A 24,733-nucleotide genomic window follows, 5' to 3' on the forward strand; every position below is an offset into this window, starting at 1 on the left:
GAATGCAGCAGCATCACCTCGAGAAAATCTGCCTGACACGTACAAATGCCGCCGACTGCACCGCGCGAATCACCGGCTGGCGTCCGTCGGCGTCGGCCTCCGCGTGAGGCCACTGTGTTCCGCTGTCGCCTGGCGGGCCGAGGCTGGCGCTGAGGTCATCCTGACCGCCGAGCCACTGGGGCCCCTGGCAGCATCAGCAGTTTCATACTGCACACTGTTAACCAAGCTAAGAGCATACGGAATAGGATCCCACAAACGTGAGTAGCTCCACGACTTATCTTTTTTTTTTCATGAATTGCTCTAGCACTTGCGACCTACGTACTGGATGAATTCCTTGCTCTGTGCCGGCCAGGGTGGCCCAGCGGTTCTAGGCGCTACAGTCTGGAACTGCGCGACCGCTACGGTTGCAGGTTCGAATCCTGCCTCGGGCATGGGTGTGTGTGATGTCCTTAGGTTAGTTAGGTTTAAGTAGTTCTAAGTTCTAGGGGACTGATGACCTCAGATGTTAAGTCCCATAGTGCTCAGAGCCATTTGAACCATTTTGAATCTTTCTCTGTCTTTCTCTATAGCTCCCTCTAGTGCCATGAAAGTTAATCCCTGATGTCTTAAAAGATGTCCTATCTTCCTGTCTCTTCTTCTTATCAATGTTTTCCACATACTCCTCTCCAATTCTGCCCATTCCTTAGCTTATTAGTCCGCTTAATTTTTAACATTCGTGTGTAGCACCACATCTCAGGTGCTTCGATTCTCTCCTTTGCAGGTTTTCGCACAGTCCATGTTTCACTACCATACAAAGCTGTGCTCCAACGATACATTCTCAAAAATGTCGTCCCCAAATTGTATCATTTTTGATACCAGTAGACCTCACTTGTCCAGGAATGCCCTTTTGGCCAATGCTAGTCTGTTTTTGGTGTCCTGGTGGCTCCATCCGTCATGGGTATGACTAGTTAGCAGAATTCCAAAGACGTATCTACTACGTGAGCATCAATTCTGATTTTAGGTTTCTCGCTGGTCTCATTTCTGCTACGTCTCATTACTTTCATCTTTCTTTGATTTACTCTGAATCCATGTCCCGTACTCATTAGAGTGTTCACTCTAAGCCATCCCTCCCATCAACTTTTTTTCGTTAAGTGACAATAAAGACTGAAAATAAGTTAAAGAGACTGTCAAAGACAGTAATGATAAACAAACATTGAAATATAAGTGTGGTGAAAACATTACGTCATTAAAAGAACCAACGTGTTTATATGTAATTGAGATAAAATCACTGGCAGCGTAAAATTATTATTATCATTGTTCTTGTTCGTTTGATGAAGAGGGACATTTTCGTTTGTCTCGTTTCATGGAAGGAAGTCTCAATCGTCGCCATTGGTGACGAAATCTGTAAAAACGCTGCCTGTCTGCTCTCGTCTGAGAATGTAAGTGTAATTCTGCGGAATATAGATTCTAAGCTTTACGTGTTACCTTTCACTTATCCAAAAAGTCATTTTCCGCTTTCCCATCCCATCATATCAATTGATTATCGAATTGGCCGTCTGCTTGCAGAACTGCTTAGTCAGTGGCGGTTAGACGCCTTTGAACTAACACTAAAGATAAATTCATATTACACGGCCGTAATAACCTTGAGAGATGAATATTAGTATTATTTATATCTGCAAGATTAAAGTGTACGTAATTAAAAGTATTCTTCTGTTCAGTGAGAGAAAACGAGAGCATTGCACAAAGTTACTGGCAAATATTGAAACGTCCCCTTTGAAGAATTATACACGACTGTCCTTAAACTGACACACAATATTTTGTTAGCGCAACGCAATCTGACTTTCAATAATCCCTACAAAAGAATGGGCCCTGACTAACAGTAAACTATACCTTTCACAAATCACTTACCTCACAAAAATCTTCGCTACTCAAGCTACTGCAATACAGCGAGCGCCACTACTGCCAGCTAAATAAAAGATTCAAACTATGGAAGGCACTAACTACTGATAGGGATAGTTAGCAAATGAAAGATTTTAATAGAGAACAAACAATGTATTTACCTTGATATCATCATATATAAATATAGCAGTTCATGACAAATTTCAAAACTCCGCCATCTCTCTCCCCACATCCACCACTGCTGGCGGCTCACCTCCAACTGCGCAACGCTACGCGCTGTTCACAGCCAGCTGCCTAACACTACAATGGCAGACAACAGTGCAAACTATCCACAGACTGCACACAGCACAGCCAGTGATTTTTCATATAGAGCGCTACGTGGCGTTACCAATAAGAAAACATAAACAGCCTACTTACATAGCCCCCATGCTCCCCACAAAAAATTTTACAAATTTGATTGGGCAGTGGCCAATACAGATTTGAAAAATTTTTCATAATTACAATAACAAAGACTTATTGATACAATGTTGGTCAAAAGCTCAAATTTTCTCACAGAATGCACACACTTATTGATACAATGTTGGTGAAAAGCTCAAATTTTCTCACAGTCCATAAAGACAGTCCTGATCATTCATCACAGTGAAACTGCCGTTTCTTTTCTCAAAGTCTGAGCAGTAAAAGACAATGCACACGGAAGTAGTGGATTTCCATGCCGTCTTGAAGAAGGAGTGTTGTCCTTCCAACGGAACGACAGTGCTGACTCTTGACATGCATACAGGTAATGGGCCACAACAGAGCAAACCCACAGCAGAGTCAGTCGAAATTTTGAAGAGTATTGGTAGGTAGGTCATCACAGAGCAGACCCACTGTAGTCCTGGTAGAGATTATGGTACTGGTGGGCCACCAGAGGTGCAGACCCACTGCAGTCCTTGTCGAAATAATGGTACTGGTGGGCCACCAGAGATGCAGACCCACTGTAGTCCTGGTAGAGATTACGGTATTGGTGGGCCATCGAAGGTGCAGACCCACTGTAGTCCATGTAGAGACGGCCAGCAGCCATCTGTTGCGACTGTGCAGGTGCACAGTCACCATCGAAGAGTCTTGCAGAGAATATAGCAAGTCCATAACCACCACTTGTGCACTCACAAAGTTTTTTGGAATTGTCCTTAGAACGAGCAATGCCGTTATCCAGTCCCTTGCTGAATTATCAACACATGTGCAAACACTAACAGTCCCTACTTCTCACATATTGTCCATATACTATGACCAACAGAAACGTGTGCAGTGAAATGGAACTTACATGTTAATAATATCATGAACTGGTGACAATTACAATTTTATAACATGAGAATACAATAACAAAGGTACAGAATACATCATTAGAGAACATAACAATACAGATAACATTTGTAGTAAAACAGGCTTTACAAAAGAATCGAAATAACATATACATCAGTGTTACAGGAATTATGACATGAGTACATACATAAAAGATCAGAGTAACTTTCGAAACATCAACTTCACACATGAGCATTAAACAGAACAGAATTAATAATATCTAACATCTTTACAAAGTAAATAACATATTATTAATGCCAGTTATATTCGAGGATAACAGTATTCCTCATCATAGTGAATGTAGCTTAATATTAAAAGAAGAAAAAATTCTATGAAACTACACAGAGACAGGAAGAAAACAAATACACAAGGCTACACAAACACATAGGGGGATAACACAATGGAAAGGACAGGGTTCGTTTTCAGTGTAACTTTTGGTACTGCAGTATTTTGCGATGGAGATCTCCCTTTGTTCATCATTATTCCCAAAAGTACTATCTAAGCCTGCTTTCTGTATTCTGTTCACATCCTCTTTCAAAATAGTTTTTCTCCACTGTACACTACCCTTTCTTTTTTTTTTTTTTTTTTTTGCTAAACCATTTTCTTATATCTTCTCAATGCATTTCTTCCAATTCATCACAGTTAGTTTCTTATATAGTCTACCCCCTCTTAAGCTAACTTAAATCTACTGAGCTCAGATGCTAAACTAAGGGACGAGGCAATGCAGCAGCACATAACAAATTAACACAAACAGCAATGCAAAAAAAATGGAAAATTGCAAAGCAAGCTACAGTAAATATAAATTACCAAGCAATGCAACATTACAACTAATATGAGCCAATGTACAGTAACAAGAAAAATAAGTCAGTAGTAAAACTAGCTTAACAGAGTAACACAATTTAAAATTCAGTGGCACTATGCCTGGCAAACAGCAGCAGCAAATATAAAAAATATAAAAAATATAAAACTTATATCTATACATGACAAAGCTCAAGCAGAAAAGATATTACAGTAAAAACAACAATGCAGATAAGGGAAGTGTATATTCACATCTTAATGTCTATGTAAATTAAAGTGGTGCACCACAACAACTTATTGTAAAAAAAATATTACCATGTACTTGAAAAGAAAATTATGTGTCCAGTTACTGTTACTAGTCCCTTCTTATTGTTCTTTCCTTTCCAAGTTCTTTCCTTTTTTGAAGAATGTGGATCACAAAATTATTATTTAATAGATCTGTTGACAGAAAGTGTTCACATTAGCAAATGCATTTAATTTTATTTTATGAAACCAATGCTGCAACACAGCTGGAAAACAGGTATCAAATGAAATAAGCAATTACGCAAACCAAAGCATAAAAATATCATTCAATAGTCATGTGACATTTCATAAGTTAGTAGAAATTCTCTCAACTCTCGTAGAAAGACGCTTGTCATAATCAGGTGTGCAGATGTAAAAATATTTCTCGTCATTTCATTAGGCATTTCAGTAAATATCATAAATTACGAGCTCCACAGTATGCTTTCAACAAGGAAATGTCAATAGCGAGTATAATGGAAGTAATGAGGGTGTCGCATTTGCAATATTTTCCCTACAGGAATGTCAATGGCGAGGATAAAGGCCTGCCTTTTTTCTTTTTTTTTCTACCTGTGCTTCCGGAAAGGCACACCCTAATGGCTTGTTCTCCAGGTGTTTGACACAGCTGCGTGCCCACGACGCATTACGTGCAGGTGGTCACTTAACTTTCTTACGGAAATATTTACGACACCAGTTTCCGCTACAGTGACAGTCTCACATAAAAATATTTCACAGGTCAAGAATTAGCGTTGCAAATCTGTAGAAAGAAAATCCTATGAATATAACGTTGTCCAAAAAAGTTTCGCCGGCATTGTGATACATTCACGCATTTACACACATTTCATAACTCTTAAAGTACGATTCTTGGTTTCCAACAACCTTTTCCACAAATCAGAGTCCCTAATCACTACTCATTATTCCTTACCTTATTACACATATACATATTCGTATTCATCAACACATAATAACTACATAGCATAATCAGATTCCTCATATAACATCAGCTTATTGACCATAAACATACCTCAACAGCATAATGCACATCGTTGTCGTAAAAATAACATCATTACACCTCAGTCAAATCTCAAAAACGTCGTAGCTTTCTGCAATAATTTCAAACCCTAAAAAATATTCTCTGCTCATTTCAATAATGTCATCTACCTCAAACGTACTTTAAAAATCATGATCCCATACCAAATACATCATTCAAAGCTCTCATAGTATCACAATGGGTCCGAAAAAATATGAACAGTTTACAAAGTACAGACAAAATACAGTTTCATAAGTGTGAAGTTATCCAACTGTGTAATTGCGTAAACATTTATCACTGATGTAGTAAAAAGAATGTTTGTTTCTCCGTCAAATAATCAGATAGCTGTGTAATTCTGTGTTAGAGAAATATGGTACCGATGCGTAAAGTTGTATAAGGAAATACCATATTAGCTAGGGTTCCTTGTGGTTGCCACACACATGGTACACAAAGTAAGCGTGTACCCCCCTGAGGATTATTGTAATTATACCCTCAGGTGTTACAGATTACAGCAAGGGAATGAAATGTATCACGGAAAACTTTCTTTGTAATTCAAAAATCTTTAAAAATAAATGTTTTAAGTACAAAATTAATCACTCAAATACGTGTCCTGTAGCGCTAAATATGCGTCTTTCTGTAAGATAATCTCTGTGGAAGTGTCGTAGTTATCGTCCTCCGAAAGCTAAGTTCTGCAGAAGACAATGTACTTACCTCATGATAAACGAAAGTGAAATGCATTGCGTATAGATATCTTAGTTATTACGCTTATTGTTGTGGTAAAGAACGTACTGTGCTGTAACGTATTGTTGTGCTATGGAAAACCCTGTCTCATTGTAGCTATACTACAAAAGTTACTACTAAAACATGTTCTACTTTCCAGAATAAAACAGAAAAACTGTGCAGATATAAAACAGAAACACCACAAAAGCAACATTGTATATTGTCACTCATTAGTAGCGTCGTGATAAAATCGTGTAGCTGTCACATAAACTAACCACTGTGTCATCTGGTATCTCACAGAAAGTACTTTAAATCCAGAATATATTTTCAAGTAAACCAAAATGTTGCATTAAAATCTCATTAGCAGTACCAGTATATGTTTTAAGTATGTGAGCCTTATGGTCGTTACGTAATCGTGCCACTAACAAACAAGAATGTACACACACAATAACGATGTGTCGTCAGTTCACTATAACAATGCATTCTTAATTTCTGTTTAAATAAGTTCTCTTGGTTCTTGACTGGATATTTAACTTCAAACATTGTTGCATATTAACAGATTCTAAGTCTGATAAAGCATACTAGTAATGTAAAGTGAAAAGTTATATGGCAAAGACAAAGTTAAAAGGCAGATTATCTTTCAATAAACGGTTTTACCTGTGAAATGTGGTGTAAACCTTTACTCTTCCTAGTACGCAGAGTTTCAACTTCAACGCAATTATCATGTGGTATACGTCGGGTTCTGTAAGGTCCATTGCAAACTAGAAAGAATTTGTGACTCAAGTGTTTCTTCTTATGTGACAATGAATGAGCTTTAATGAGAACTTTCTGACCAATATACAATTTCTTTGCATTTGCTTTACCGTGTAGTTTTCTCCTTTTGTCTGCTGCAGATTTTATATTTTTAAGAGCCAAATCAATTATGTCTTTGTGTCGAAGTTTACGTGTATTTGGGAAAGGTACAAGCTCTCTGATTCTGTTCGGTGGTTCTTCATTCTTTAGTACAAGAGTAGGTGGTAAAGCAGTGGAATCATGAGGCAATTCATTCAGCACATTTTGAAATAAGTGTAAATATCTGTCCCAGTGACAATAAAGTCTGCAAAGCTTATTGATTTCTTTTATAATCCGTTCAGACGGGTTACAATGTGGTGAGTACAATGAAATAAAAACTGGTTTGATTTTATGATTCCGAAGCATGCGTGACCAAACAGCAGATCGGAATTGAGGTCCGTTATCTGAAATGACTTTGCTAACGTGTCCAACTTCACGTAAGAAATTTTTAACAAAGGCGTTGGATACAGATCGTCCAGTGGCTTTACGTAACGGAGTGAAAGAAACAAATTTTGAAGTAAGTTCAACAGCGACTAAAACGTACGAAAACCCATTAGATGTTCTGACAAGCGGTCCCAAGAGATCAACAGCAGCAAATTCTTTTAATTTAGAAGGAATAATAGGAAATAACGGAGCACGATGTGAGACAGTAGATGGTTTCGCCTTTTGACAAAGTTTACAAATAGACAAGACTCTTCGAATTCTCTTTTCCATATTGTTAAAATAACAAGTCGTTCGAAGAATATGATAACATTTTCGTGGACCAAAATGTGCGTAGCTGAAATGAATGTACCAAATGAGCTTATTAACAAAATCGTCTGGAATGCAAAGTACCCATAGCTTGTCATCAACAGTGCAGCATTTGAAGAGTATGTTGTTTCTAACCAGGTAATAATGCCGAATCTGTGTGTGTGTCTTTTCATGCCATTTGCTCTTGATGTCTTTCCAAATCGGATCTTTATCTTGTTCATGAGCAATGTCCTTTAAAGATGTGGTGATGAAGTTTTCAAAGGCGACTTTCTGAATTTAAAGAATACTGAAATTTTTCTCGAGGTTGCCTTCTGTGTTACTTTTCTCAAGCCCAGCCGGTGCGCGTGACAGTGCGTCCGCAAAAATGTTCTCCTTGCCGGGAATGTAGACTATTGTGAAGCGGAATTCTTGCAGAAACAATGCCCAACGTTTTAACCTGTCATGATTTAATTTTGAAGACATAAGAAATTGTAATGCACGATGATCACTGTATACTTTTACGTGCTTACCAGAAAGAAAGAAACGGAATTTGTTAAATGCCCAAACGATAGCCAAAGCTTCTAATTCAGTAACGGAATAATTTTTTTCTGATTTTGTTAGCACTCGGCTAGCAAAAGCAATGGTTTTCTGAACGGTAGTGTCATTTTCTATGGCTTCTTGAAATAAATGGGCACCAAGACCGACTTTAGAAGAATCCGTGCTAAGGCAGAAATCTTGTGACAGATCTGGATGAGCTAGTATTGGCGCGTTAAGTAGCGATTCTTTCAAAGAATTGAATTCCAACTGTGCTTGTTCGTCCCAGTTCCAAATAGTATTTTTTCCAGTGAGAGAACAAAGTTTTGGTGTAACAAGAATTTGCATATTCAGAAAACGACGGTAAAAATTTACGAGACCTAGAAAACTGCGGACTTGTCTTTTTGTAGATGGAACTGGAATGGCTCTGATTGCTTCTAACTTTTCAGGATCCGGCTGAATGCCTTCAGAAGAAATAATATGTCCCAAAAACTTCACTTTTGTCCTACCGAATTCAGACTTTTCCAAGTTAACTGTAATTCCAGATTCTGCAAAAGTATGTAACACGCTGTTGAGGATGCGATTGTGTTGTTCCCATGAGGCTTCTGCTATCAGAATATCGTCTACATATAAGGTGATGTGACGTTTTAAGAATTCAGGTAATATGGAATTTAGCCCGCGAATGAATGCTGCTGAAGAAATGTTCAAACCAAAAGGAAGTTTCCGAAACTGATAAGAAACGCCGAAACAAAGGAAAGCTGTGTATTTTCTACATTCTGGATGAAGTTCGATCTGATAAAAGCTGGATCTGAGATCAATGGAAGACAACACTTTTACACCATTAAAATTTTGAAGAATTTCTTCCATCGTCTGCGGCCTGTCTGTTTCAGGAATAATGATAGTATTGATTTGTCTCGAATCTAAGACAAGCCTGATCGATCCATTTTTCTTCTCAACAACATGTAACGGATTGTTGTATGAGCTTACTGCAGGCTCAATAATGCCCTCGTCAAGCATAGATTGTATTTCTGTTCTAACACGGTCCCTATAATGTGCTGGAATTATGTATGGTCTAACACAAAATTTAGTATGCTCACGAACACGAAATTGGTATTGAAATCCCTTGATTGTTCCTGTTTTGTGAGTAAAAACTGTGGAATGTGCTTGTAAAATCTTAAAAAGGTCCTGCCTATCAGTGTCATTACAATTCTCAATTGTTTGAATTTTATTCTGAATTAACTTATTAGTGTCAAATGCGCCGTCGATATCATCCCTGTCAGTACTTGCAGAATGATTGTTAGCGTCAAGTTCCGTCGAAAATTCCGAACTGTTGTCTAACAGGAGGTAAAGCCGATTAATTTCTTCGTCATGGTTTGAGAGCCAATCTTCAAATTTCAAAGCTACTGACTTACCTTCTTTTTCTAAAGTTATTTCAGCATCGTGAAAGTTTAAGATTGCTTTGTATTCATTCAAAAAGTCTACTCCCAGTATAATTTCCGTCGACAATAATGGAACAATAAGAAAGTTCATAGAGAAGCTGTGGCTTTGACAAAAGAATTCTAAGTTGGTTTGTTGGCGTACATCTACACTTTTTCCAAAGATTGCACCTTGTAATTTAATCTTACGTAACGGAAGTGTGGGGCAATCGTTCGATTTGTTGCATTTGCTAAAGGCTGTTTCACTGATTACTGAAATGGGACTGCCAGAGTCAAGTACTGCCGTAAATTTTACGTCATTTACTGTAATGTGAATCACAGGATATGCAATGTTGTTATGTTTTACGTCGTGTTCTTGGAGTAAGATGTCCCTAATGTCTTCAATTTTTACGTAATTACTAGCTACGGCAGCTGCGTCGTCAGTTTCATAAGTACGTTTTGTGGCAGCCAGCGGTGTGAGTCATTGCCTATGGTCTCTTTGTTGGCGCGCATCGTTATTGGGGTTTGGAGACCTAACTTCTACAAATTCACCGTGACGAGAAGGCCCTGTTCTGTTTGAATCCCGCCAGTTCTGATGCAATTCAGGTCTGTCGTTACGATCACATCGTCTGTCGTCATGTCGGTAGTTCCTGTAGTTTCTTTCTTGTCGGTTAAGTGGTGGAGAATTTCTCCCTGAATCGTAACTGCGCGCTGGACCGTTGCGTCTAAAGTTATTCTGTCTCCCGTAATAATAATTATTTTGGTTCCCATATTGTCTGTTTCTCTGATTGTCTCTGTGATAGTCACTACCGCGGAGAGGTGATCTTTCCCTGTAATTATTACTACTCTGCCAACGGTTGTCGTACGGGTGGTGTCTATTTTGGTCACGATTTGCGTTGTAAGAATAGACCTGTCGTGTCCAGTTATTGTTTCTGTCGTCACGGAATTGTGACGGATGTGACTTGTAGTGATTGTTTTCCTGTTTTCGCATCCCGCGACTGTCTGTGTCAATTTCCAGTTCTTGTAACAGTCCCTGAAAAGCCTCAATGTCTTCTTTGCAACGTCCTGCTAAAATAATATGTCGTAAATGTTCAGGCAATTTGAGTAAGCAAATGCGGATGAGTTCTGAGGGGCTGTATGGGTTTGAAAGATACTGATTCTTGTGCAACATGTCTTCAAAATATTTGGCAAGACTGGAAAATTCAGATTGTTCAAAGTGTTTCATCATCATGATGCTATGTTTTACTCGGTCTTGTGTGGCTTGAGACCAATATGCTGAGAGGAAGGCATGGTAAAATTCTCCTTCACTGTGGCAATCGTGAATGACCGATCGCATTCTTACAGCTGGTTCATTCTCTAAGTAGCCACACATAAATTCTAATCTGTGTTCTAACGACCAGTTGGGAGGAAAACAATGAGAGAATTGATGGAGCCATGCTTGTGGATGAATGTCGTTGTCAGAATTCTTAAATGTTTTGAATTTACGTGTAGTAATGAACAGCTTATAGTCAAAATCGTCATGTCGGCGAGTTGCATGTCGGTCATTGTTACTTCGTTTCGGCGGTTCCATCTCAAAATCCAATGCGCCTTGCCAATTTCTTTCATAATTTCCGAAGTGTCCTGTGTTATTATTTTGTGTTTGTTCCGTATTTCTATGTCCCTCTTCCCGTATTGGAGCGCGAGTGTCCTCTGAAATACGTAATTCTTGTATTACCTGCGTCAACTGATCTTGTACTTCCCGGATTTCTCTTTTGTACTGTGTATTGATTTGATTTTGATTTTGTTTGGATTTTCTTATTTGTTCATACTCTTCTGTGTCAGTGAAGGCTACGGGTCTCGTGTCATTCAGATCATCATCTACCTTTGTAGATAAGTTAGTGACCTGATCCGAAAGTTCGGTTACTTTCTCCGATAGTGTACTTATTTCCTCCATGTGTCTTTCTGAACCAATTTTCAGGGTATCTACTGTGTCCTTTAAGTTTTCCTGAGTTCTTGCAAGTTGCGTAACCGAATCGGTAGATGCAACTGAGTCAATTTTAGCTTGCAAGGTCTCATGATTTTCATGAATAATAGTTTGCAGTTCTTTTATGGCTGCTTCGTGATTCTGTAATACATTTTCATGACGCGAAAAAATAGGTTGGAAATGCTCACAAATTTGTGTTTTTACGTCATTACAGACCTTTTGACATTTCGATTCGATGTTATGTAACTCAGTGGTTAAATCTTCACGTGTTTGTTCAAGTGTAGTGTCTAACTTTTTGAGATTTTGTTCCACTGTGTCTAACTTTTTGAGATTTTGTTCCACTGTGTCTAACTGTTGCTGTGTTTGTCTCTGGTGTTGTTCCATTGTGTCTAACTTTTGTCCCATTTGTTGCATTAATTGTAATAACAATGCACTGGTGTCTGAAACATGTTCCTCAGTGCTTTTCGGCAGTGAAGTTGCACCGGCAACATTCACATTTTGACAAGCAGAAAATGTGTCTTGACTCATTTGAGAAAACGGTGAGAACCCAAAACCTGAGTCTACAGTATTTGCAAAATTGTGTCCTGTCATTCCCGATTCCTGAGGCAAGCTGTTGCCGACCGATCGATCGATAATGCGTCCCTCTTCACTAATTGTTTCACTGTCCACGCCATTGTTTGCCGCCTGCTCCATTTCCCTATGAACAGTTACCAAATTACTACTTTGAATGTCTGTTAATTCATTACTCTGCGGCGCTATCACACTGCTTTCGTCTTCACTGTCATTTCTCAGTTTACTTTGGAGCCTAGTATTACGTTTTTCACACGCCATTATTGTCACAATATTTCACACGACAACACAGAAAAGCACAATTTGAAGAGCAAAAATAAGAGAACACATTAACATAGCACTGAAAATAATATTTAGTTAATTGCAAGCGCAGCTGCGAAAAACTTGCTGCAAATCTACATGCATGCCACAACTGTTTTACTGTACAACAACGAAAAACTACAACTACAAAGGAAATTCTCTCTATAATTACGCGCTAGCAATAAACAAAATCTACACTAATTACACAAACTACAAGAAAAAATCAGAAGATTCCAGTGAGGTATCCTCGGCTAAGGGTCGACATGTGAAACGTCCCCTTTGAAGAATTATACACGACTGTCCTTAAACTGACACACAATATTTTGTTAGCGCAACGCAATCTGACTTTCAATAATCCCTACAAAAGAATGGGCCCTGACTAACAGTAAACTATACCTTTCACAAATCACTTACCTCACAAAAATCTTCGCTACTCAAGCTACTGCAATACAGCGAGCGCCACTACTGCCAGCTAAATAAAAGATTCAAACTATGGAAGGCACTAACTACTGATAGGGGTAGTTAGCAAATGAAAGATTTTAATAGAGAACAAACAATGTATTTACCTTGATATCATCATATATAAATACAGCAGTTCATGACAAATTTCAAAACTCCGCCATCTCTCTCCCCACATCCACCACTGCTGGCGGCTCACCTCCAACTGCGCAACGCTACGCGCTGTTCACAGCCAGCTGCCTAACACTACAATGGCAGACAACAGTGCAAACTAGCCACAGACTGCACACAGCACAGCCAGTGATTTTTCATATAGAGCGCTACGTGGCGTTACCAATAAGAAAACATAAACAGCCTACTTACAATATTAACTTTCCAACCATTACGTAAAAGTTATTAATATCAAATGCAAATTAGTGATCGTAAATGTTTATATCAGCCACTGCCAAACGCATGTTCAAAATAGCCGGGACACAAAAATTGATATCATATGCACGTGTCCTCGCTTGTGTTTGGGAAAGGTTAATTAAAAGGCAACCATAGCGACACAATTTATCATTTCTCTTCATAAGAAGCCAGTTAGCGCTCACGGTCGATTATTGCCCGATCGCAAGCGCAGCGAGTATCAAATCAGCAGCAATAACAATTTATATCGCGATCGCCAGAATTTGAAGCGAGCGCGAATTTCAGTTCTACCAATGTGCTACACGCACACAAAATCAAATAAAAGGTGGACAGAGGCTGATATAAATGGCGCCCAACGTGGGGCATAATTAAATAATTAAGAGAGTTATGCACTATAAATATGTATGCACATTTTTATTGTGTGAAAATTAATGTTTAATCTTTCATGGAACTACGACTGAGAGAACAACTAGAAGATACTAGTAGCTATGCTGCGTAAATAGAAACCGCAGTTGTAAAAAAAAAAGAGAGTCAAGAACCAGGTAAGGCACTAGTGAATTTCACTGAGTATTCGCAGCAACATTAACAGTGCCGGGGTCTACCATAGTATTACCGTTTATGTACATCTGTTTAAAATGGTCACAACAGCCAGTTTACATTGAAACAAAAGTTAAAGTTAAAGTAAACTGTGCACCACTAATAGAATCAGTGCCTACTATTGAGATTTACTCGTGCATATTTGTATTCATTTGTGTCTTTTGGGGGAAAAGTGATTGTGTTTTGTGAGTTCAATTTTTCATTGCCATGATGAACCGCATAAAGACAAGACAGCAACTTAGGAACGAATCAGGAGCGGTAGAAGTGCAGAGCAGGTGTGCAACCCAGACACGGTGACACCGGCTGTTACTTCAGAAGTTGCAGTGAGCTTACCGAATGTAGATCTACTAGGTGACTTCTTAAAGTTGGATAGTTGTTTTTCACTGTTAAGCAAACACCAGAAACAGAAGGATAAAGAACAAAAACAGTTACTGGCGCAAACTGATAAACAGCAAAATGACACGTTGTCACAGTTAAGTAAGCAACAAGAGGATAGGCTGTCACTAATTGCTAAACAACAGAAAGAGTGGGATGAACACATTTAGGCAGTATGTTACGCGTTTCTGTACAGCTCTGAGGTGAACAACACATTTATCATGCAGATCATTATCTGAACAGCCAAAACGTTACCGCGTGTCTGACCAGGGGCCCCGGCTAAACTAAGAGAAGTGCTTTTGTGTCCCAACATAGGTCGTTTCAGAGCCGCCATTAACGTTGCGTTCCTTCTAAAATTGTTTTGAAGGCCTCAGGCTTCCCAAAAACTCTGCAGGCCGAGGGACAACACCATTTCATGGCTCCCTCGACAGCACCCTATCCACGGTCAACACCAAAACTCGTAAATTTTTTATGGCAGCCATTCCTGTTCACAAAGGGCATTCACGACACTGCCGCAACGCGTTGGTCGGGCTACCTGGACTTCCGTCACGGCCGTGCTGTGCCAAGACGTGCCTAACACGTAGGTGCGGGTAGGCTGTTCTTCGTCTACTGGGCGAATGTCTCGTCTGCATACCGATGCAAGAAGCTCTTGAGCCCTGCTTTCTGTCCCCAGTTAGTGCTATGAGATGTTCCTATCCCTAATAGCTGCACTTGGCTTTCAGTCCCCAAATAATCACTGCCACCATAAAGATCCTGCCTGCATTTACAACGTACACATTCCCATCAATGCCTGCTCATGCTGATAATTTCTCTTTCCTTCCTCAGTTGAGCTTCCGCTTTTATTGTCGCCTCTTGATTCTCGTACATATTGTATATTGCTCACCTCTCCCTATAGGTAACCCCTGTTTTCCTCAGAATTTCGGATATCTTGCGCCATTTTACATTATCGAATGCTTTCTCCAGGTCGGTAAATCCTATGAGCGTGTCTTGATTTTTCTTTAGTTTTACTTCCATTATAACCGCACTGTCAGAATAGCCTCTCTGGTGACTTTACATTTCATAATGCCAAACTGATTGTCATCTAACACATCCTCAATTTTCTTTTCCATTCTTCTGTATATTGTTCTTGTCAGCAACTTGGATGCATCTGCCGTTACGGTAACTGTGCGACAATCCTCACATTTGTCAGCTCTTACAATCTTCGCAATTGTATGGATTATGTTTTTCCAAAAGTCAGATGGTATATTGCCAGACTCATACGTTCTAGACAACAACGTGAATAATTGTTTTGTTGCCACTTCCCCCACTGATTTAAACAATACAACGTAGTATGTTGACTATGACGACGAGTGTTTATCAGAGACAAGGGTGTCGTTAGAAGTGCCCTAGGGAAACGCGACAGAACCGCTGTGATATGCTACACATGGTACATCAATGATCTGGCGGACAGGGTGGGCAGCAACCTGCCCTTGTTTGGTGATGACGCTGTGGTGTACTGTAATGTGTGACTGCAGGAGGATACGAGATGACTCAACAAAATTTGTAGGTGGCGTAATGAGTGGCAGATATCTCTTAAGGTACGAAAATGTAAGACAATGCGGCTGAGTAGGAAAAACAAACGCGTAATATTCGGATGCAGCATTAGTATTGTCCAGCTTGACACAGTCGTGTCGTTTAAATACGTGGGCGTAATGCAGCCAAGCGAGCGTGTGAGGACCGTGGTAGGGAAGGCGGATGGTCGACTTTGGTTTATTTGGAGAATTTTAGGAAAGTGTGGTTCATATGTAAAGGAGATCGCCTGTAGGCCGCTTATGTGACCTGTTCTTGAGTACTGCTCAGGTAAGATTAAAGGAAGACATTGAAGCAATTCAGAGGCGTGCTGATACATTTGTTAGTGGTAAGTTCGAACAATACGTAAGAGTTACGGAGGCGTTTCGGGAACTCAGATGGGAAGAAGCGAGGTCGACTCCGCTCGGCCACAGCAGCAGACCACGGGCACTGGGGGTCCTCCGGACGGCTGCGTGGGCGTGCGCTGGACAATCAGGAGAATGGCTTTCCCCTCCCCCCCCCCCCCCCCCCCACACACCTTCACGTTGCTCTCCGAGGCCCGAACCTTGTAGTTCACGCTCAACAGAAAATCAATAAATTCATCAAAAATGAAGTGACACAAGGATTGTTTCTGATTCCAACTGTTTATCAAAAGATATTAAATTTGTCGTAGCCCCAACACACAACAGCAAATTGCGAGTCACACATGTTGGCTGGATGGCTATTGAACTATGAACAAATGTTCAATTCACTACCGTGTTCCCGCTTAACAACAAGTAATACAAGTTCAAACTTCGACAAATATGCTCAAAGTCCAACACTACCTATGTAAAATCAAAGTCCCCACGACCTGAAATGATCCCAAGTCCAGCAACTGGTGGAATTTTCCAAGTCCAACAACTGCAGAAATATTCTGTCCAGAGACTGCCAGATTTTTTTCCTATTTCCTCACCCTGGCAGAATTGCTCAGGAGTCCAACAGCGCGCCACTGACGCTACTCATCTCCCAGCACGTCTCGTCACACGTTCCGTGTATTACTCTTTACACTTTCTAGCAAAGGACCGCCCGAAGGTGTGTCCAGCGAGAGACTGCCCGCCCCCAGAGCGCTCTCCCGTCGGCTCTTTATAGCCGTGGAGACGGTTTTTCCGACTCATGGAAACAACATTCGCCTTCGTAATTCAAAAGTATTTTTACACTACTGGCCATTAAAATTGCTACACCAAGAAGAAATGCAGATGATAAACGGGTATTCATTGGACAAATATATTATACTAGAACGTCCGCACCCGATAACTGAGTGGTCAGCGCGACAGAATGTCAATCCTAAGGGCCCGGGTTCGATTCCCAGCTGGGTCGGAGATTTTCTCCGCTGATGGACTGGGTGTTGTGTTGGCCTAATCATCATCATTTCATCCCCATCGACGCGCAAGTCGCCGAAGTGGGGTCAACTTGAAAGACCTGCACCAGGCGAACCGTCTACCCGACGGGAGGCCCTACTCACACGACATTTCATCTCATTTCATTATACTAGAACTGACATGTGATTACATTTTCACGCAATTTGGGTGCATAGATCCTGAGAAATCAGTAGCCACAACAACAACCTCTGGCCGTAATAACGGGCTTGATACGTATGGGCATTGACTGAAACAGAGCTTGGATGGCGTGTACATGTACAGCTACCCATGCAGCTTCAACACGATACCACAGTTCATCAAGAGTAGTCACTGGCGTATTGTGATGAGCCAGTTGCTCGGCCACCATTGACCAGACGTTTACAATTGGTGAGAGATCTGGAGAATGTGCTGGCCAGGGCAGTAGTCGAACATTTTCTGTATCCGGAAAGGCCCGTACAGGACTTGCAACATGCGGTCGTGCATTATCCTGCTGAAATGTAGGGTTTCGCAGGGATCGAATGAAGGGTAGAGCCACGGGTCGTAACACATCTGGAATGCAACGTCCACTGTTCAAAGTGCCGTCAATGCGAACAAGAAGTGACCGAGACGTGTAACCAATGGCACCCCATACCATCACGCCGGGTGATACGCCAGTATGGCGATGACGAATACACGCTTCCAATGTGCGTTCACCGCGATGTCGCCAAACACGAATGCGACCATCATGATGCTGTAAACAGAACCTGCATTAATCCGAAAAAAATGACGTTTTGCCATTCGTGCTTCCAGGTTCGTCGTTGAGTACACCATCGCAGGCGCTCCTGTCTGTGATGCAGCGTCAAGGGTAATCGCAGCCACGGTCTCCGAACTGATAGTCCATGCTGCTGCAAACGTCGTCGAACTGTTCGTGCAGATGGTTGTTGTCTTGCTAACGTCCCCATCTGTTGACTCAGGGATCGAGACGTGGCTGAACGATCCGTTACAGCCATGCGGGTAAGATGCCTGTCATCTCGACTGCTAGTGATACGAGGCCGTTGGGATCCAGCACGGCGTTCCGTGTTACCCTCCTGAACCCACCGATTCCATATTCTGCTAACAGTCATTGGATCTCGACCAACGCGAGCAGCAATGTCGGGATACGGTAAGCCGCAATCGCGATAGGCTACAATCCGACATTTATCAAAGTCGGAAACGTGATGGTACGCATTTGTCCTCCTTACACGAGGCATCACAACAACGTTTCACCAGGCAACGCCGGTCAACTGCTGCTTGTGTATGAGAAATCGGTTGGAAACTTTCCTCATGTCAGCACGTTGTAGGTGTCGCCACCGGCGCCAACCTTGTGTGAATGCTCTGAAAAGCTAATCATTTGCATATCACAGCATCTTCTTGCTGTCGGTTAAATTTCGCGTCTGTAGCACGTCATCTTCGTGGTGTAGCAGTTTTAATTGCCAGTAGTGTAGTTTAAATGTGCCGTCATCTTAATCATCGGAACTTTCTCCTCGGACTCATTCTCCAAAAACTTTCTGTTTAGCAGAATCGTTCTCGTATTTGGCTCCACTTTTGTCTTCTTAATTTATTTATTTATTTATTCTTTTTTTTTGTGGCTCCTTAAATTCAGTGTTGGCCTTTTTAATTTGTTTTTCTTTAAAGTTGCTTTTCTTCATTAAAAGTTCTTCTTATGAGGGCGTGCTGAAAAGCAATGCTTCCGGATTTTTTACGTGAATACTCGTAAAGGTTTATGTTATTAACATACTGCACCTTTACTCTTCGTGTCTAAATATTCCCAGCCACCTGCCGCTAGAGGACTCCGAATTGCAGCGTGTAGCGTGGCAGTGGGTGTAACGTGCCTGTGTCGGCGCGTGAGGAACGGTTTTCGAGTTCAGGGAGTTAGTCCACCGTCTCCTTCGGCATGGCAGTGCTAGACCACACAACAGTGCCGTGACACATGCAGTAGTCCTATACCTTGTGTTTCCTGTCATCAGTCATCCTCCGTACAGTCCCTACATTCGATTTTTGTTTGTTTCCAAAACTTAAAGAATGCCTTCGAGAACTTGTGTTTGATAGTGACGCCGCGGTGCAAGCAGGTTGTGGCTCCGTCAGCCAAGTCAAACACTCTACAGTGACGGTATCGAGAAACAGGTCTCTCTTTGGGAGCAATGTGTTCGTCGCCACGGCGACTGCGTCGTAAATTAATATGTACAAGTGAATAATGTTAATAACGTTTATTTTATTTAAAATGCTGTCACAGTTTTTACATAAGAAATTCGTAGTCGTTACTTAGCAACACGCCCTCATATATATATATTTTTTTTTTTCCTTCAGCCGTGGCAGCTTTATAATGAGTTGTGGTGATTATAGCTGTTTTCCTTTTGTATGATTAGTTCCTCTTTGTTTCAAATTCTGTGCCTGATGAAGAGACTCTATACTTTTTGGACTTATGTGGAACCTTCCTGTGGATTTTTTTCTGAGGTGGGCGCTGATGGCAACTTGTTCGCGAATATTACTTGTCAGATGAACCTTGAAAAGAACTTTGCTCAGTGGTTACACGCCGAGGGGAGCTTTTTCATGAAGAATGTGAAGAAGGTCCGACTTTCAAGAGAACGAATCTGTTTCGTGCTGAAAGGTGCAGTAACTAGAGGAAGGCACTGGAACCATTGCTCGAACAAGGCGCCACATTTCCTTCAGAATCCAAAACAGTGCCAGTCAGCAGTCTTCGCCAGTAAACACGTGTCGCTTTAGGGGAAGAATTCCACACTTCTGTCATCCCTCCCCCTAAGATTACACTTACTTTACACTGTACAGCATGAGGGGCGACCAAAAAGATTCCTTTTGAGGACGCTGCCGCGGCGTGTACGCAATCCAGCGCTACTCCGATGCGGCTGTGTAAGCAACGCAGTGCGGGTAGTAGAGGGCGGGCTGGCTAGTGTGGCCTTCGAACGGAAACTTTTGGTCGCCGGTTATACACTCCTGGAAATTGAAATAAGAACACCGTGAATTCATTGTCCCAGGAAGGGGAAACTTTATTGACACATTCCTGGGGTCAGATACATCACATGATCACACTGACAGAACCACAGGCACATAGACACAGGCAACAGAGCATGCACAATGTCGGCACTAGTACAGTGTATATCCACCTTTCGCACCAATGCGGGCTGCTATTCTCCCATGGAGACGATCGTAGAGATGCTGGATGTAGTCCTGTGGAACGGCTTGCCATGCCATTTCCACCTGGCGCCTCAGTTGGACCAGCGTTCGTGTTGGACGTGCAGACCGCGTGAGACGACGCTTCATCCAGTCCCAAACACGCTCAATGGGGGACAGATCCGGAGATCTTGCTGGCCAGGGTAGTTGACTTACACCTTCTAGAGCACGTTGGGTGGCACGGGATACATGCGGACGTGCATTGTCCTGTTGGAACAGCAAGTTCCCTTGCCGGTCTAGGAATGGTAGAACGATGGCTTCGATGACGGTTTGGATGTACCGTGCACTATTCAGTGTCCCCTCGACGATCACCAGTGGTGTACGGCCAGTGTAGGAGATCGCTCCCCACACCATGATGCCGGGTGTTGGCCCTGTGTGCCTCGGTCGTATGCAGTCCTGATTGTGGCGCTCACCTGCACGGCGCCAAACACGCATACGACCATCATTGGCACCAAGGCAGAAGCGACTCTCATCGCTGAAGACGACACGTCTCCATTCGTCCCTCCATTCACGCCTGTCGCGACACCACTGGAGGCGGGCTGCACGATGTTGGGGCGTGAGCGGAAGACGGCCTAACGGTGTGCGGGACCGTAGCCCAGCTTCATGGAGACGGTTGCGAATGGTCCTCGCCGATACCCCAGGAGCAACAGTGTCCCTAATTTGCTGGGAAGTGGCGGTGCGGTCCCCTACGGCACTGCATAGGATCCTTCTTTCTTGGCGTGCATCCGTGCGTCGCTGCTGTCCGGTCCCAGGTCGACGGGCACGTGCACCTTCCCCCGACCACTGGCGACAACATCGATGTACTGTGGAGACCTCACGCCCCACGTGTTGAGCAATTCGGCGGTACGTCCACCCGGCCTCCCGCATGCCCACTATACGCCCTCGCTCAAAGTCCGTCAACCGCACATACGGTTCACGTCCACGCTGTCGCGGCATGCTACCAGTGTTAAAGACTGCGATGGAGCTCCGTATGCCACGGCAAACTGGCTGACATTGACGGCGGCGGTGCACAAATGCTGCGCAGCTAGCGCCATTCGACGGCCAACACCGCGGTTCCTGGTGTGTCCGCTGTGCCGTGCGTGTGATCATTGCTTGTACAGCCCTCTCACAGTGTCCGGAGCACGTATGGTGGGTCTGACACACCGGTGTCAATGTGTTCTTTTTTCCATTTCCAGGAGTGTACTTCTTGTTGGATTGTTGGAAGGAACTTCAAATACTGTGCAGAAGGTTTTAGAAGATGCCGCTAATATGGACGGAGTGGCGGTCTAAGATCAGTACACCGTTTTTTATCGGATTTCCTATTAAGTGTAATGTAGCAGAAGAGATATTGTTGTAAATAATGTGTAATAATTACTTAAAATTGTTTCAATCGGACAGAATGGCGGATGACAGCTTTTTATATAAACGGACTAGGGAGTCAACCTGCGGTACTACGCGTGATGTACAGAATTAACCAACTGTGAATGAGGAAAGCAGATTAAAAATGAGCAGCTGGGAGAAGTTCCTAAATGTCGGGTAGTTTCAGCGATAATGATTGCAGCAGAAGAAATGGAATAAAATTTGTGCTGCAGCTGGGACTCGAACCCGGATTTTCTTGCTTGCTAGGCAGAAATGCTAACCTTTTTTTTCCCCTTTTGTTCGGTGTTGTTCTTTGCGTTTGGTCTGGGCGGGCGTCACAAGACATCCGTTCAGGTTGATCGTTGATTCCTTTACCCAGTTTTTTTTTATTACAGAGTGCGAGCAGCCCTCCAACCGAACAACCGTCCTACCGTGCCGGCGGCCATTACACCGTAACACCACTGTGACTGGCAGCGCTGCACGAACTGCCCAAGTTGAGTGCCCTCCCCTCAATTCACATCTTCTGCTTTTTTTCCCCTACATTGTCACTACTGCCAGGACTCTCCGGCATTGGATAGCATCCCACCGTTGAACGTAATGGTAAACTCCTGTACCGTAGATGATATTATAGATCTTATAATTATATTTTTCCCTGAGACATTTTATCTGTGATAATGATTGAAGATCTATAAGATCATCTGTGGTACAGGACTTTCCCATTACGTCCAACGCTGGGGTGCTATTCCAATACTGGAGAGCCCTGGCAGTAGTGATAATGTAAGGAAAATATGCAGAAGATATGAATTGAAGTTTGTGTTGGGCAGGGAACTCAACTTTCGTAGTTCGTGCAGCAATGTTAAACATAGTGCTGTGGTAGTTTAATGGTTCAAATGGCTCTGAGCACAATGAGACTTAACTTCTAACGTCATCAGTCCCCTAGAACTTAGAACAACTTAAACCTAACTAACCTAAGGACATCACACACATCCATGGCCGAGGCAGGATTCGAACCTGCGACCGTAGCAGCAGCGCAGTTCCAGACTGTAGCGCCTAGAACCGCTCGGCCACATCGGCCGGCGGTAGTTTAATGGTTAGCAACATTGAACATAGTGCTGTGGTGGTTTAATCGAATGTGGTGCCTTGTTGCCGGCACGGTAGCTCAGCGTGTTCGGTCAGAGGACTGCTCGCCCTCTGTAATAAAAAAAACTGGGTAAAGGAATCAACGATCAACCTGAACGGATGTCTTGTGACGTCCGCCCAGACCAAACGCAACGAACAACACCGAACAAAATGGAAAAAATATCGTTAGCATTTCTGCCTAGCAAGCAAGAAGGTTCGGGTCCTGCCTCCACCACAAATTTTAATTCATTCATTCTGCTTATCGCTGAAACTATTGCGTAAAAAATCATTTTGCGTTATTTATAGCTTTATCTGGCAGCTTCATGAAGACACGCTCATAATTTCGTTAATGATCATAGTTATTGTCATATTTCCATTCAAATAAGACACTACCGGAAATTCGAAAAAGTTCGCAATAAAAAATAGGGGTCACAATGATTTTTCTTTTGGTGCATTTCACATAATATGTTGCTGCCTATGAAATTTAGCTAACATATTGAATTTTTGTTTAGACTTTGGTTGAGGTCTCTCTCTGTCACCAATCTGGAGAAAATTTATCTGATGTAGCTCACTCATTCGCGATCGCACCTGCCAGCGGTAAAGCTAGAATAAAATATCCTCAACACTCGTCATATTTCATAAACGGTTCGAAATGTCGAATTGAGACTTTGGCAAATAATAAGACGAAAAGAGGAGAGTATTTTGTCATCTAGTTATTATGTAAAACTTCATTATTTATCACGTTATTCTGCTAACTGCGAATTTTTCGTTGAAAGAATGTCATTTGCAGTGGTCATCATCAGCTGGTGACACGAAAACACTGTGGATTTTGGAACATCATAAGTGAACACGTTACACGTTTAGTTTTGCTCCCAGGATGTGCTTTTTCATAACCTATTGACCTTACTTTTCCTCTGTTCCTCCCTTAATAAATTTAATAAACCACTGTTTCAGAAATCACTCGCAACTGTGTCCACACAATGTGTTAGTGGGGTGACATTGTGTAAACTCGACTGCGTTTTGGCAAAAGGAGCAAATTTAAAATGGCAATGAGGGAAATGTAAGTTTTACTCAAAATTCAGCACTCATGACGCTTCTCTGATAGTTATGAATCGTTAACATGGCAGGCGAAAATAAATCGCGGCTGTTTTTTTCCATTTTCTGCAGAGTTTGTAATGTCCCCACAGCAAATACCCTCTACCACGCACCAATTAATCATTTTCAATCAAACTATCGATATTCATTCACTTTGGAAAAGTGATTTTCTCGTAATATATGCGACGACAGCTCGTCGACGCCAAAGCATTTTCTAGTGCATTTATTCTTTGAAATAACAGATGCATATATGCATTCTCCATGGTTGTTAGAGGGGTAACTAGGACAGCTTCTGGAGTATCTGTTGAAGGATTGACGTGTTTCTGAGAGATACATCTTCTGCTTTTCTTCTCACTAAAGCGAGCCAATTAACATTTGTGCTGCTAGCCGTTTGTTTTGAAGAGAAAGAGATTGTAAAAGGAAAATAATTAAGGCGTGGAATCACCGGAGATCTGGACATGTAATGGATTTAATACACGATTTCCTCCATAAATAAGGTTTGTGACTTTTTTGTTCTGGAGTGAATGAACGAATGAGTTTTTTCTGAATCATTTGTCGATCACGTTGGCCCTGTAATTAGTGGGGAAGTTTCAGCTGCGTCGAAGAGAGCCTGCAATCGCTGAGTCTGTGTTAAATCGTCCAAAAAGGCTTAGTCCACATCTGGAATTCGCAATCTTTCGTAAAAGGTTCAAATGGTTCAAATGGCTCTGAGCACTATGGGACTCAACATCTTAGGTCATAAGTCCCCCAGAACTTAGAACTACTTAAACCTAACCAACCTAAGGACATCACACACACCCATGCCCGA

The sequence above is a fragment of the Schistocerca serialis genome, chromosome 5, assembly GCF_023864345.2.
Source record: "Schistocerca serialis cubense isolate TAMUIC-IGC-003099 chromosome 5, iqSchSeri2.2, whole genome shotgun sequence".
In the NCBI taxonomy this organism is placed as follows: Eukaryota; Metazoa; Arthropoda; class Insecta; order Orthoptera; family Acrididae; genus Schistocerca; species Schistocerca serialis.